Genomic DNA, 14,275 nt, shown 5'->3' on the forward strand with positions numbered 1-14,275 from the left:
CTTGTATCAGATTACATGGTGACACTCTCCAGGATATTGGTGCCAGTCTGTACCATACATGCTTGTATCACATTACATGGTGACACTCTCCAGGATATTGGTGCCAGTCTGTACCATCCATGCTTGTATCACATTACATGGCGACACTCTCCAGGATATTGGTGCCAGTCTGTACGATACATGCTTGTATCAGATTACATGGTGACACTCTCCAGGATATTGGTGCCAGTCTGTACCATCCATGCTCGTATCACATTACATGGCGACACTCTCCAGGATATTGGTGCCAGTCTGTACCATACATGCTTGTATCAGATTACATGGTGACACTCTCCAGGATATTGGTGCCAGTCTGTACCATCCATGCTTGTATCACATTACATGGTGACACTCTCCAGGATATTGATGCCAGTCTGTACCATACATGCTTGTATCACATTACATGGCGACACTCTCCAGGATATTGGTGCCAGTCTGTACCATCCATGCTTGTATCAGATTACATGGTGACACTCTCCAGGATATTGGTGCCAGTCTGTACGATACATGCTTGTATCAGATTACATGGTGACAATCTCCAGGATATTGGTGCCAGTCTGTACCATCCATGCTTGTATCAGATTACATGGTGACACTCTCCAGGATATTGGTGCCAGTCTGTACCATACATGCTTGTATCAGATTACATGGTGACACTCTCCAGGATATTGGTGCCAGTCTGTACCATACATGCTTGTATCAGATTACATGGTGACACTCTCCAGGATATTGGTGCCAGTCTGTACCATCCATGCTTGTATCACATTACATAGCGACACTCTCCAGGATATTGGTGCCAGTCTGTACCATCCATGCTTGTATCAGATTACATGGCGACACTCTCCAGGATATTGGTGCCAGTCTGTACCATCCATGCTTGTATCAGATTACATGGCGACACTCTCCAGGATATTGGTGCCAGTCTGTACCATACATGCTTGTATCAGATTACATGGTGACAATCTCCAGGATATTGGTGCCAGTCTGTACCATCCATGCTTGTATCAGATTACATGGTGACACTCTCCAGGATATTGGTGCCAGTCTGTACCATACATGCTTGTATCAGATTACATGGTGACACTCTCCAGGATATTGGTGCCAGTCTGTACCATACATGCTTGTATCAGATTACATGGTGACACTCTCCAGGATATTGGTGCCAGTCTGTACCATCCATGCTTGTATCACATTACATAGCGACACTCTCCAGGATATTGGTGCCAGTCTGTACCATCCATGCTTGTATCAGATTACATGGCGACACTCTCCAGGATATTGGTGCCAGTCTGTACCATCCATGCTTGTATCAGATTACATGGCGACACTCTCCAGGATATTGGTGCCAGTCTGTACCATACATGCTTGTATCAGATTACATGTCGACACTCTCCAGGATATTGGTGCCAGTCTGTACCATCCATGCTTGTATCAGATTACATGGCGACACTCTCCAGGATATTGGTGCCAGTCTGTACCATCCATGCTTGGATCAAATTACATGGCGACTCTCTCCAGGATATTGGAGCCAGTCTGTACCATCCATGCTTGGATCAAATTACATGACGACTCTCTCCAGGATATTGGTGCCAGTCTGTACCATACATGCTTGTATCACATTACATGGCGACACTCTCCAGGATATTGGTGCCAGTCTGTACCATACATGCTTGTATCACATTACATGGCGACACTCTCCAGGATATTGGTGCCGGTCTGTACCATACATGCTTGTATCAGATTACATGGCGACACTCTCCAGGATATTGGTGCCAGTCTGTACCATCCATGCTTGTATCAGATTACATGGCGACACTCTCCAGGATATTGGTGCCGGTCTGTACCATCCATGCTTGTATCAGATTACATGGCGATACTCTCCAGGATATTGGTGCCAGTCTGTACCATCCATGCTTGTATCAGATTACATGGCGACACTCTCCAGGATATTGGTGCCAGTCTGTACCATCCATGCTTGTATCAGATTACATGGCGACACTCTCCAGGATATTGGTGCCAGTCTGTACCATACATGCTTGTATCAGATTACATGGCGACACTCTCCAGGATATTGGTGCCGGTCTGTACCATACATGCTTGTATCAGATTACATGGCGACACTCTCCAGGATATTGGTGCCCTTCTGTGCCATCCATGCTTGTATCAGATTACATGGCGACACTCTCCAGGATATTGGTGCCAGTCTGTACCATCCATGCTTGTATCAGATTACATGGCGACACTCTCCAGGATATTGGTGCCAGTCTGTACCATACATGCTTGTATCAGATTACATGGCGACACTCTCCAGGATATTGGTGCCAGTCTGTACCATACATGCTTGTATCAGATTACATGGCGACACTCTCCAGGATATTGGTGCCAGTCTGTGCCATACATGCTTGTATCAGATTACATGGTGACACTCTCCAGGATATTGGTGCCAGTCTGTACCATACATGCTTGTATCACATTACATGGCGACACTCTCCAGGATATTGGTGCCAGTCTGTACCATCCATGCTTGTATCAGATTACATGGCGACACTCTCCAGGATATTGGTGCCAGTCTGTACCATACATGCTTGTATCAGATTACATGGCGACACTCTCCAGGATATTGGTGCCAGTCTGTACCATACATGCTTGTATCACATTACATGGCGACACTCTCCAGGATATTGGTGCCAGTCTGTACCATACATGCTTGTATCACATTACATGGTGACACTCTCCAGGATATTGGTGCCAGTCTGTACCATCCATGCTTGTATCACATTACATGGCGACACTCTCCAGGATATTGGTGCCAGTCTGTACCATACATGCTTGTATCAGATTACATGGCGACACTCTCCAGGATATTGGTGCCAGTCTGTACCATACATGCTTGTATCAGATTACATGGTGACACTCTTCAGGATATTGGTGCCAGTCTGTACCATACATGCTTGTATCACATTACATGGTGACACGTTCCAGGATATTGGTGCCAGTCTGTACCATCCATGCTTGTATCAGATTACATGGCGACACTCTCCAGGATATTGGTGCCAGTCTGTACCATCCATGCTTGTATCAGATTACATGGCGACACTCTCCAGGATATTGGTGCCAGTCTGTACCATCCATGCTTGTATCAGATTACATGGCGACACTCTCCAGGATATTGGTGCCAGTCTGTACCATACATGCTTGTATCAGATTACATGGTGACACTCTCCAGGATATTGGTGCCAGTCTGTACCATACATGCTTGTATCAGATTACATGGCGACACTCTCCAGGATATTGGTGCCAGTCTGTACCATACATGCTTGTATCAGATTACATGGTGACACTCTCCAGGATATTGGTGCCAGTCTGTACCATCCATGCTTGTATCAGATTACATGGCGACTCTCTCCAGGATATTGGTGCCAGGGTGCCAGTCTGTACCATACATGCTTGTATCAGATTACATGGTGACACTCTCCAGGATATTGGTGCCAGTCTGTACCATACATGCTTGTATCAGATTACATGGTGACACTCTCCAGGATATTGGTGCCAGTCTGTACCATACATGCTTGTATCAGATTATATGGCGACTCTCTCCAGGATATTGGTGCCAGTCTGTACCATACATGCTTGTATCAGATTACATGGCGACACTCTCCAGGATATTGGTGCCAGTCTGTACCATCCATGCTTGTATCACATTACATGGTGACACTCTCCAGGATATTGGTGCCAGTCTGTACCATCCATGCTTCTATCAGATTACATGGTGACACTAACCAGGATATTGGTGCCAGTCTGTACCATACATGCTTGTATCAGATTACATGGCGACACTCTCCAGGATATTGGTGCCAGTCTGTACCATACATGCTTGTATCAGATTACATGGCGACACTCTCCAGGATATTGGTGCCAGTCTTTACCATACATGCTTGTATCAGATTACATGGCGACACTCTCCAGGATATTGGTGCCAGTCTTTACCATACATGCTTGTATCAGATTACATGGCGACACTCTCCAGGATATTGGTGCCAGTCTGTACCATCCATGCTTGTATCAGATTACATGGCGACACTCTCCAGGATATTGGTGCCAGTCTGTACCATCCATGCTTGTATCAGATTACATGGCGACACTCTCCAGGATATTGGTGCCAGTCTGTACCATCCATGCTTGTATCAGATTACATGGCGACACTCTCCAGGATATTGGTGCCAGTCTGTACCATCCATGCTTGTATCAGATTACATGGCGACACTCTCCAGGATATTGGTGCCGGTCTGTACCATACATGCTTGTATCAGATTACATGGCGACACTCTTCAGGATATTGGTGCCAGTCTGTACCATCCATGCTTCTATCAGATTACATGGCGACACTCTCCAGGATATTGGTGCCAGTGGCAGTCTGTACCATACATGCTTGTATCAGATTACATGGCGACACTCTTCAGGATATTCGTGCCAGTCTGTACCATCCATGCTTGTATCAGATTACATGGCGACACTCTCCAGGATATTGGTGCCAGTCTGTACCATCCATGCTTGTATCAGATTACATGGCGACACTCTCCAGGATATTGGTGCCAGTCTGTACCATCCATGCTTGTATCAGATTACATGGCGACACTCTCCAGGATATTGGTGCCAGTCTGTACCATTCATGCTTGTATCAGATTACACGGCAACTCTCTCCAGGATATTGGTGCCAGTCTGTACCATCCATGCTTGTATCAGATTATATGGCGACTCTCTCCAGGATATTGGTGCCAGTCTGTACCATACATGCTTGTATCAGATTACATGGCGACACTCTCCAGGATATTGGTGCCAGTCTGTACCATCCATGCTTGTATCAGATTACATGGCGACACTCTCCAGGATATTGGTGCCAGTCTGTACCATACATGCTTGTATCAGATTACATGGCGACACTCTCCAGGATATTGGTGCCAGTCTGTACCATCCATGCTTGTATCAGATTACATGGCGACACTCTCCAGGATATTGGTGCCAGTCTGTACCATCCATGCTTGTATCAGATTACATAGCGACACTCTCCAGGATATTGGTGCCAGTCTGTACCATCCATGCTTGTATCAGATTACATGGCGACACTCTCCAGGATATTGGTGCCAGTCTGTACCATACATGCTTGTATCAGATTACATGGTGACACTCTCCAGGATATTGGTGCCAGTCTGTACCATCCATGCTTGTATCAGATTACATGGCGACACTCTCCAGGATATTGGTGCCAGTCTGTACCATACATGCTTGTATCAGATTACATGGCGACACTCTCCAGGATATTGGTGCCAGTCTGTACCATCCATGCTTGTATCAGATTACATGGCGACACTCTCCAGGATATTGGTGCCAGTCTGTACCATCCATGCTTGTATCAGATTACATAGCGACACTCTCCAGGATATTGGTGCCAGTCTGTACCATCCATGCTTGTATCAGATTACATGGCGACACTCTCCAGGATATTGGTGCCAGTCTGTACCATACATGCTTGTATCAGATTACATGGTGACACTCTCCAGGATATTGGTGCCAGTCTGTACCATACATGCTTGTATCAGATTACATGGTGACACTCTCCAGGATATTGGTGCCAGTCTGTACCATACATGCTTGTATCAGATTACATGGTGACACTCTCCAGGATATTGGTGCCAGTCTGTACCATACATGCTTGTATCAGATTACATGGCGACACTCTCCAGGATATTGGTGCCAGTCTGTACCATCCATGCTTGTATCAGATTACATGGTGACACTCTCCAGGATATTGGTGCCAGTCTGTACCATACATGCTTGTATCAGATTACATGGTGACACTCTCCAGGATATTGGTGCCAGTCTGTACCATACATGCTTGTATCAGATTACATGGCGACACTCTCCAGGATATTGGTGCCAGTCTGTACCATCCATGCTTCTATCAGATTACATGGCGACACTCTCCAGGATATTGGTGCCAGTGGCAGTCTGTACCATACATGCTTGTATCAGATTATATGGCGACACTCTTCAGGATATTGGTGCCAGTCTGTACCATCCATGCTTGTATCATATTACAAGGCGACACTCTCAAGGATATTGGTGCCAGTCTGTACCATCCATGCTTGTATCAGATTACATGGCGACACTCTCCAGGATATTGGTGCCAGTCTGTACCATCCATGCTTGTATCAGATTACATGGCGACACTCTCCAGGATATTGGTGCCAGTCTGTACCATACATGCTTGTATCAGATTACACGGCAACTCTCTCCAGGATATTGGTGCCAGTCTGTACCATCCATGCTTGTATCAGATTATATGGCGACACTCTCCAGGATATTGGTGCCAGTGGCAGTCTGTACCATACATGCTTGTATCAGATTATATGGCGACACTCTTCAGGATATTGGTGCCAGTCTGTACCATCCATGCTTGTATCATATTACAAGGCGACACTCTCAAGGATATTGGTGCCAGTCTGTACCATCCATGCTTGTATCAGATTACATGGCGACACTCTCCAGGATATTGGTGCCAGTCTGTACCATCCATGCTTGTATCAGATTACATGGCGACACTCTCCAGGATATTGGTGCCAGTCTGTACCATCCATGCTTCTATCAGATTACATGGCGACACTCTCCAGGATATTGGTGCCAGTGGCAGTCTGTACCATACATGCTTGTATCAGATTATATGGCGACACTCTTCAGGATATTGGTGCCAGTCTGTACCATCCATGCTTGTATCATATTACAAGGCGACACTCTCAAGGATATTGGTGCCAGTCTGTACCATCCATGCTTGTATCAGATTACATGGCGACACTCTCCAGGATATTGGTGCCAGTCTGTACCATCCATGCTTGTATCAGATTACATGGCGACACTCTCCAGGATATTGGTGCCAGTCTGTACCATACATGCTTGTATCAGATTACACGGCAACTCTCTCCAGGATATTGGTGCCAGTCTGTACCATCCATGCTTGTATCAGATTATATGGCGACTCTCTCCAGGATATTGGTGCCAGTCTGTACCATCCATGCTTGTATCAGATTACATGTCGACACTCTCCAGGATATTGGTGCCAGTCTGTACCATCCATGCTTGTATCAGATTACATGGCGACACTCTCCAGGATATTGGTGCCAGTCTGTACCATCCATGCTTGTATCTGATTACATGGCGACACTCTCCAGGATATTGGTGCCAGTCTGTACCATACATGCTTGTATCAGATTACATGGTGACACTCTCCAGGATATTGGTGCCAGTCTGTACCATACATGCTTGTATCAGATTACATGGTGACACTCTCCAGGATATTGATGCCAGTCTGTACCATACATGCTTGTATCAGATTACATGGCAACACTCTCAAGGATATTGGTGCCAGTCTGTACCATCCATGCTTGTATCAGATTACATGGCGACAATCTCCAGGATATTAGTGCCAGTCTGTACCATCCATGCTTGGATCAGATTACATGGCGACACTCTCCAGGATATTGGAGCTGGTCTGTACCATCCATGCTTTTATCAGATTACATGGCGACACTCTCCAGGATATTGATGCCAGTCTTTACCATACATGCTTGCATCAGATTACATGGCAACTCTCTCCAGGATATTGGTGCCAGTCTGTACCATCCATATTTATCAGATTACATGGCAACTCTCTCCAGGATATTGGTGCCAGTCTTTACCATCCATGTTTGTATCAGATTACATGGCAACACTCTCCAGGATATTGGTGCCAGTCTGTACCATCCATGCTTGTATCAGATTACATGGCGACACTCTCCAGGATATTGGTGCCAGTCTGTACCATCCATGCTTGTATCAGATTACATGGCGATACTCTCCAGGATATTGGTGCCAGTCTGTACCATCCATGCTTGTATCAGATTACATGGCGATACTCTCCAGGATATTGGTGCCAGTCTTTACCATACATGCTTGTATCAGATTACATGGCGACACTCTCCAGGATATTGGTGCCAGTCTGTACCATACATGCTTGTATCAGATTACATGGCGATACTCTCCAGGATATTGGTGCCAGTCTGTACGATACATGCTTGTATCAGATTACATGGCGACACTCTCCAGGATATTGCTGCCAGTCTGTACCATACATGCTTGTATCAGATTACATGGCGACAATCTCCAGGATATTAGTGCCAGTCTGTACCATCCATGCTTTTATCAGATTACATGGCCACACTCACCAGGATATTGGTGCCAGTCTGTACCATCCATGCTTGTATCAGATTACATGGCGACACTCTCCAGGATATTGGTGCCAGTCTGTACCATCCATGCTTGTATCAGATTACATGGCAACTCTCTCCAGGATATTGGTGCCAGTCTGTACCATCCATGCTTGTATTAGATTACATGGTGACACTCTCCAGGATATTGGTGCCAGTCTGTACCATCCATGCTTGTATTAGATTACATGGCGACACTCTCCAGGATATTGGTGCCAGTCTGTACCATCCATGCTTGTATCAGATTACATGGCGACTCTCTCCAGGATATTGGTGCCAGTCTGTACCATCCATGCTTGTATTAGATTACATGGCGACACTCTCCAGGATATTGGTGCCAGTCTGTACCATCCATGCTTGTATCAGATTACATGGCGACACTCTCCAGGATATTGGTGCCAGTCTGTACCATCCATGCGTGTATCAGATTACATGGCGACTCTCTCCAGGATATTGGTGCCAGTCTGTACCATCCATGGTTGTATCAGATTACATGGCGACACTCTCCAAGATATTGGTGCCAGTCTGTACCATCCATGGTTGTATCAGATTACATGGCGATGAAGCGATGGGGAAAATAGTAGATGCCTTTTGGAAGATGAAAAATTAAGATTAAAATGGGGAACAGCATCTATCAGTATAGTTTATTGATGACAAGGATAGACTTTTTCAGTTGCTAGTTGTTATGTAGGTCTTTTTTTTAATGTGTTATTGCATATAGAGATAATTTCCTTGCCTTGCTTATAATGCACTTGCCAAAAGAGAAATAGATGTAAAGAGGCTGTCCACTACTTGTTCATTGACGACCAATGACCCCCACTGATCAGCCGTTATCAGTGCCGGCCAAAAATACTCACATGCAGAGCTGCTCCATCTTCTGATAGTGGCCGTTGCAGGTTACTACACATCCGTCTCATTGGTTTGAATAGGAGGCGGATGTGTAGTACCAAGCCTCGGCTACTACCAGGAGACGGCCAGCTCCAGCCCTGCTGACACCGATAACAGTTGATCAGCGGGGGTGCCGGGTGTCGGACCCCGACCGATCATACATTAATGACCTTTCACAGAGATAGGTCATCAATGACAAAGCAGTGGACAACTCCTTTAAATAATAATAGGGGTTCTCTTCTTCAACAATACCTGCTTGCCTGAAAGAAATTTGAACATATACCCCTGGCAGGAAGTGTGCAATTTACCTGCAGTGCAGGATCAGTTAAAGGAGTATTCCAAGATCCTATCCCAATAAGTTGTAGGTGTAATATTAATAATATTAGCAAATACCTCCAATTAGAAATGTAGTACAGTTTTTATGATTCACTATGTCACTTACCCCATGTGCAGGGCTTTGCAGTAGCGTAGGTATCCATGGTCGTACCTATGGATACATATGCTACTGTAAAGCCCTGCAGATGGGATAAGCGATATAGCAAATCAGAACAACTATACTATCTTTCTAATTGGAGGTATTTGCTAATATTATTATTATTATTACCATCTACTATATATCGGGATAGGATCTTGGAGATGATAATACTTCTTTAAGCATTATAAAGTTCATGACAGGATACAGGTCCTCTATAGCGAGAGATGTTCTTAAAACTATTCTCTACTCAGGCCAATAGATGAGTATGATGAGCATGGGACCCCTCTATATTATGTCCTAATTCTATAATAGATTGTATGGCAATCGGTTTTCAAAACAAGACAACCCTTTCAAAGACAAGGTTATTAACCATGTATCCCATCAAAAGACATCAAAGGACCACTGCATACACACGTATAAAAGTTAATGTTCATCTTTACGTACCTAATGTTTTTTTTATAAGAAAAATTACTTATTATTTAATTTTGCATATGAATTCTTACACTAGTATGTGAGGATTGGGAAATCATGGCAGAAGGATTAAAATTGCAGAAATGCCAATTCATGATGCTACAGTTGTGATGTCAACACCCAAAATGTGGTACACGTACAATAAGGTTTCCCCTAAATGTCTTGCCCTCCCATGAGGAATCAGGACCTTCTAATTACTTTGTGAGGATGAGAATACTAGTGTCTTCCTTGTGGTAAAGCGTTCTTTCAGCCCTCTCAGGCCCCAGGACCTTCTATCCCCCTTGTAGCTATGCCCTTTGGCTAGGCTTGACTTTCAACCTCCTCTCCAATTCAACTTGCAAATGACCCTTCTGGTTCGTGCCCCTATTCCCCTTAGACTCAAACGTTTCCAGGTATATTCATGGACACTTATGGCTAGTATTTTATTGTTTTTTACCTGAGACAACTCTAGACCTCATTAAATTTGGAAACAGTGACATTTCTATGAGGACAGGATCTGCACAGATTTGAAGAATGTGTTTATTTGAGGTTGTATTTAGTGCATTTGAGGTTCATTATCAGGCTTTTGCAGTATATTATGAGGAATAAAATGACGTTAATGGTTAGGAGGACATCAACTTCCCACAGGCGAGAAGTGAGTAGTAATAAAACCAGTCTGGTGATGTCTGGTCAATATTGGCTGTAGGGGGCCAGTGCTGATGGATAAGTCCAGGCAAAGTTAACAAGAAGATTAAAACATCACAGAGTGGTTTGTATAGGCAGTTTGACATGCAGGGTAATCCTGGTGTCCTGGGGTCTCCACTTCCCACATGCACACTCTCTGTCCACAAGACAAACTTGGACTTTGGAGACGCAATAAAATTCTCAGAGGGAGAGGATTTATCGGGGGATAATGGATATGAGGAAGTGATGTCCATGAAATCCCCCACCCTTGATAATAGCAGGCCACAGACAACATTTGTGTAATTGAATAAATCGCGGGGCCGGGCTATGAGGCTGGGGTCTCTATTGCTTGTATGTGGATCTCTTGGCACTAAAGTGACTGAATCTTTATCTTGTCTTCCAGGTATCCAAGAAGAACCACGAAGTATATGCAAATATAAATAATCTCCAAGTGTGCGTCATCAGTGGATCAAGCATGAAATATGACTTGTTTCATATATCTACTTTAAAAATGTCACTTCTGTTATACACAAATATATATTTTAAATACTTAATTATATTACTTGTATTATTATTATAATAATTATTATTAATAACATTTTGCAATCAGTGTTTATTATTATTTTATCGTGACAAAAAATTTGGCAAATAACCATCCAAAATTGCATTGCAAAGGGGTCTTGTGTTGAAGAAGGATGGTGTTGTCAAAGAAGTGCTCTTTTGGAGATATTCAACTTTTTTTTAAATTTAATTACATTTACTTATCTATTTGAAAATTACAGAGGATGAAAGGAATTCTGTTTAATTTATGTAAAACTTAATGAATAATTTTTCTGAGAACATTATTTGTTTTTTTTTGTATCATAAAATAAACCATTTTTTAAGTAATTATTTAATTCCTAAAGTATATTTTATAGATTATTACAGCATGTTCCTATGGCGTTACAGGATAAGAAACATACAATTTTTATTACTTTTGTTTCAGAAAAAAAGATGTTACATTAAGGTTACATTGACACTAAACTGATTTTTATACGTTTTCTTAATTAAAAAAAATAAATAAAAATTATTTTTTTAATACAACTATTTGCATCTGGGTTGTTTTTTTTTCTTTCCAAATAAAATCCCCCCTCCCCCCCAAAAAAAATATTACATGTAACATTGTTAAGAGGTTTAGGTCAGTTTCACAAAAGAGAAACATATTTGTGGATTATTTTGTATGAAAATAAAATGGTTAAAAATAACATACAAAATGTCAAATCAAGACATTAATTCAGTCTATTCCTAAGTAACATCTACAATCAATGACCCAGAAAAGAAAAGGTTGACATAGCCATTTTAATAAACTGTTCACCCAAGAGGTTCTCATTAATCATTGTCTGGGTTTTCTCAAGAAACTTAAATTGTACTGAACTTCTTTATTGAATTGAATTGAACTTTCATTCTGGGGGAAAAAAAAGTAAACAAAAAGAACGTATTGCAGATATGTAGAGATTATCTCTGCGACTGTCTTTTGCTGCGCAGTTAGCAATCATGTAACCGCAGTTGTATATTCACATGTCTAATGTGTCATATGGTTGTATACTGTGAATAGCAACAAAGGAGACTCTTTTTTTCTAATCTTGGGTATCCCTGTTACATTTTGGTCTGCTAGTAAACACTACGCCTCTGATACATCAAGACCGGCATTTTTCACAAATGTGAGGCTCTTGATCCATTAAAAATGAATCAGACGAGGCTGTGTACGCCTCCATGTGCGTCAAGCCACGATTCTACTTCGGTCAGGGACTGGAGTAAGATTGGATGTGTAGTGAATGCCACTAATCATCATGAATTTGATGAATGGGGATTTTCATTCCCCGTCACAACTAGAGATGAGTGAATTTGATCGGGTCCCTGCTTATTCGGCAAGCTATAGCGCTTACCGAATAAGCCGGATACATGGAGCACGCCAGCTGATCAGCTGTTCGGCTCTGTTGCTGCATGTGTCACGGCTGTGTGACAGTCACAACACATGCATGGAGAGCCCAACACACAGGCTCTCCCTACAGTCTCCTCGGTGTCGCGCTCCTGTGGTGCAAAGCACTGCAGTGTGCAGATGCCGGGGCTCTTTGACCTTTCCCGGTGTTAGGGTGGTCTGCAATTCAGACCCTCAGGGATATTGGATGGTTGCCAGATATGAGGATGCTCGAGCAATGATGGGACAGAGACAGAGATGATCTGTTTCAGACGCCATAAAGTTTACTGGTTATGTGCAGTCAGTTATATACACTTTTGTGTAGGCGTATACATTATGTTTGTGCGCGAATCAGCTGTTTATTACATATGAGATCATTCTTAATTCATTGGGTGAACCTAAAGGTACCTTCACACTCAGCAACGCTGCAGCGATACCGACAACGATGTCGATCGCTGGAGCATCGCTGTTTGGTCGCTGGGGAGCTGTCACACAGACAGCTCTCCAGCGACCAACGATCCTGAGGTCCCCGGGTAACCAGGGTAAACATCGGGTTACTAAGCGCAGGGCCGCGCTTAGTAACCCGATGTTTACCCTGGTTACCAGCGTAAAAGTAAAAAAAACAAACACTACATACTAACCTACCGCTGTCTGTCCCCGACGCTCAGCTTCTCTGCACTCCTCCTGCACTGACTGTGAGCACAGCGGCCGGAAAGCAGAGCGGGGACGTCACCGCTCTGCTTTCCGGCTGACCGACGCTCACAGTCAGTGCAGGAGGAGTGCAAAGAAGCTGAGCGCCGGGGACAGACAGCGGTAGGTAAGTATGTAGTGTTTTTTTTTTTTACTTTTACGCTGGTAACCAGGGTAAACATCGGGTTACTAAGCGCGGCCCTGCGCTTAGTAACCCGATGTTTACCCTGGTTACCAGTGAAGACATCGCTGGATCGGTGTCACACACGCCGATCCAGCGATGTCTGCAGGGAGTCCAGCGACGAAATAAAGTTCTGGACTTTCCTCAGCGACCAACGATCTCCCAGCAGGGGCCTGATCGTTGGTCGCTGTCACACAGAACTATTTCCTTAACGATATCGTTGCTACGTCACAAAAAGCAACGATATCGTTAACGATATCATTATGTGTGAAGGTACCTTTACATAAGAGGCGAACTGTGGACAGACATGTAGTGTTGGAAGGTCCCAAAGGTACATCTTGATTAGCCTCTCCCTTGTCAGCAGTTACAGGTCAGAATGACTTAGCAAAGCTGGACATGTCTGGACATATCCTGCTAGACTAAAAAGTATATATGTGAATCAAATGATAGATCAAGGTGGTCCCTGATTTCCCCATCACTGGCATTGTTATATATATATAGTATTAATGCCGGGGGCATTAATACTATATTTGACATGATAAATATCACTTTATGTTGGGGTACTCAATGGACATTACTATATATAGGGAGACTCTGGTGGCAATATTACCCTT

The 14,275-nt window shown here is 43.7% G+C and overlaps 1 long non-coding RNA gene across 1 annotated transcript in view; it reads left to right on the forward strand.

Annotated features, from left to right (window-relative positions):
• Nucleotides 1-11,893, forward strand: part of LOC138676690 (uncharacterized) — a 79,513-nt gene extending 67,620 nt beyond the window's left edge. The window contains exon 7 of the long non-coding RNA XR_011320807.1: nt 11,237-11,893. This is a non-coding gene — a long non-coding RNA (uncharacterized lncRNA). The remainder of the gene's footprint in view (nt 1-11,236) is intronic.
• The last annotated feature ends 2,382 nt before the right edge of the window (nt 11,894-14,275 follow it).

Source organism: Ranitomeya imitator, chromosome 4 (genome assembly GCF_032444005.1).
Source record: "Ranitomeya imitator isolate aRanImi1 chromosome 4, aRanImi1.pri, whole genome shotgun sequence".
In the NCBI taxonomy this organism is placed as follows: Eukaryota; Metazoa; Chordata; class Amphibia; order Anura; family Dendrobatidae; genus Ranitomeya; species Ranitomeya imitator.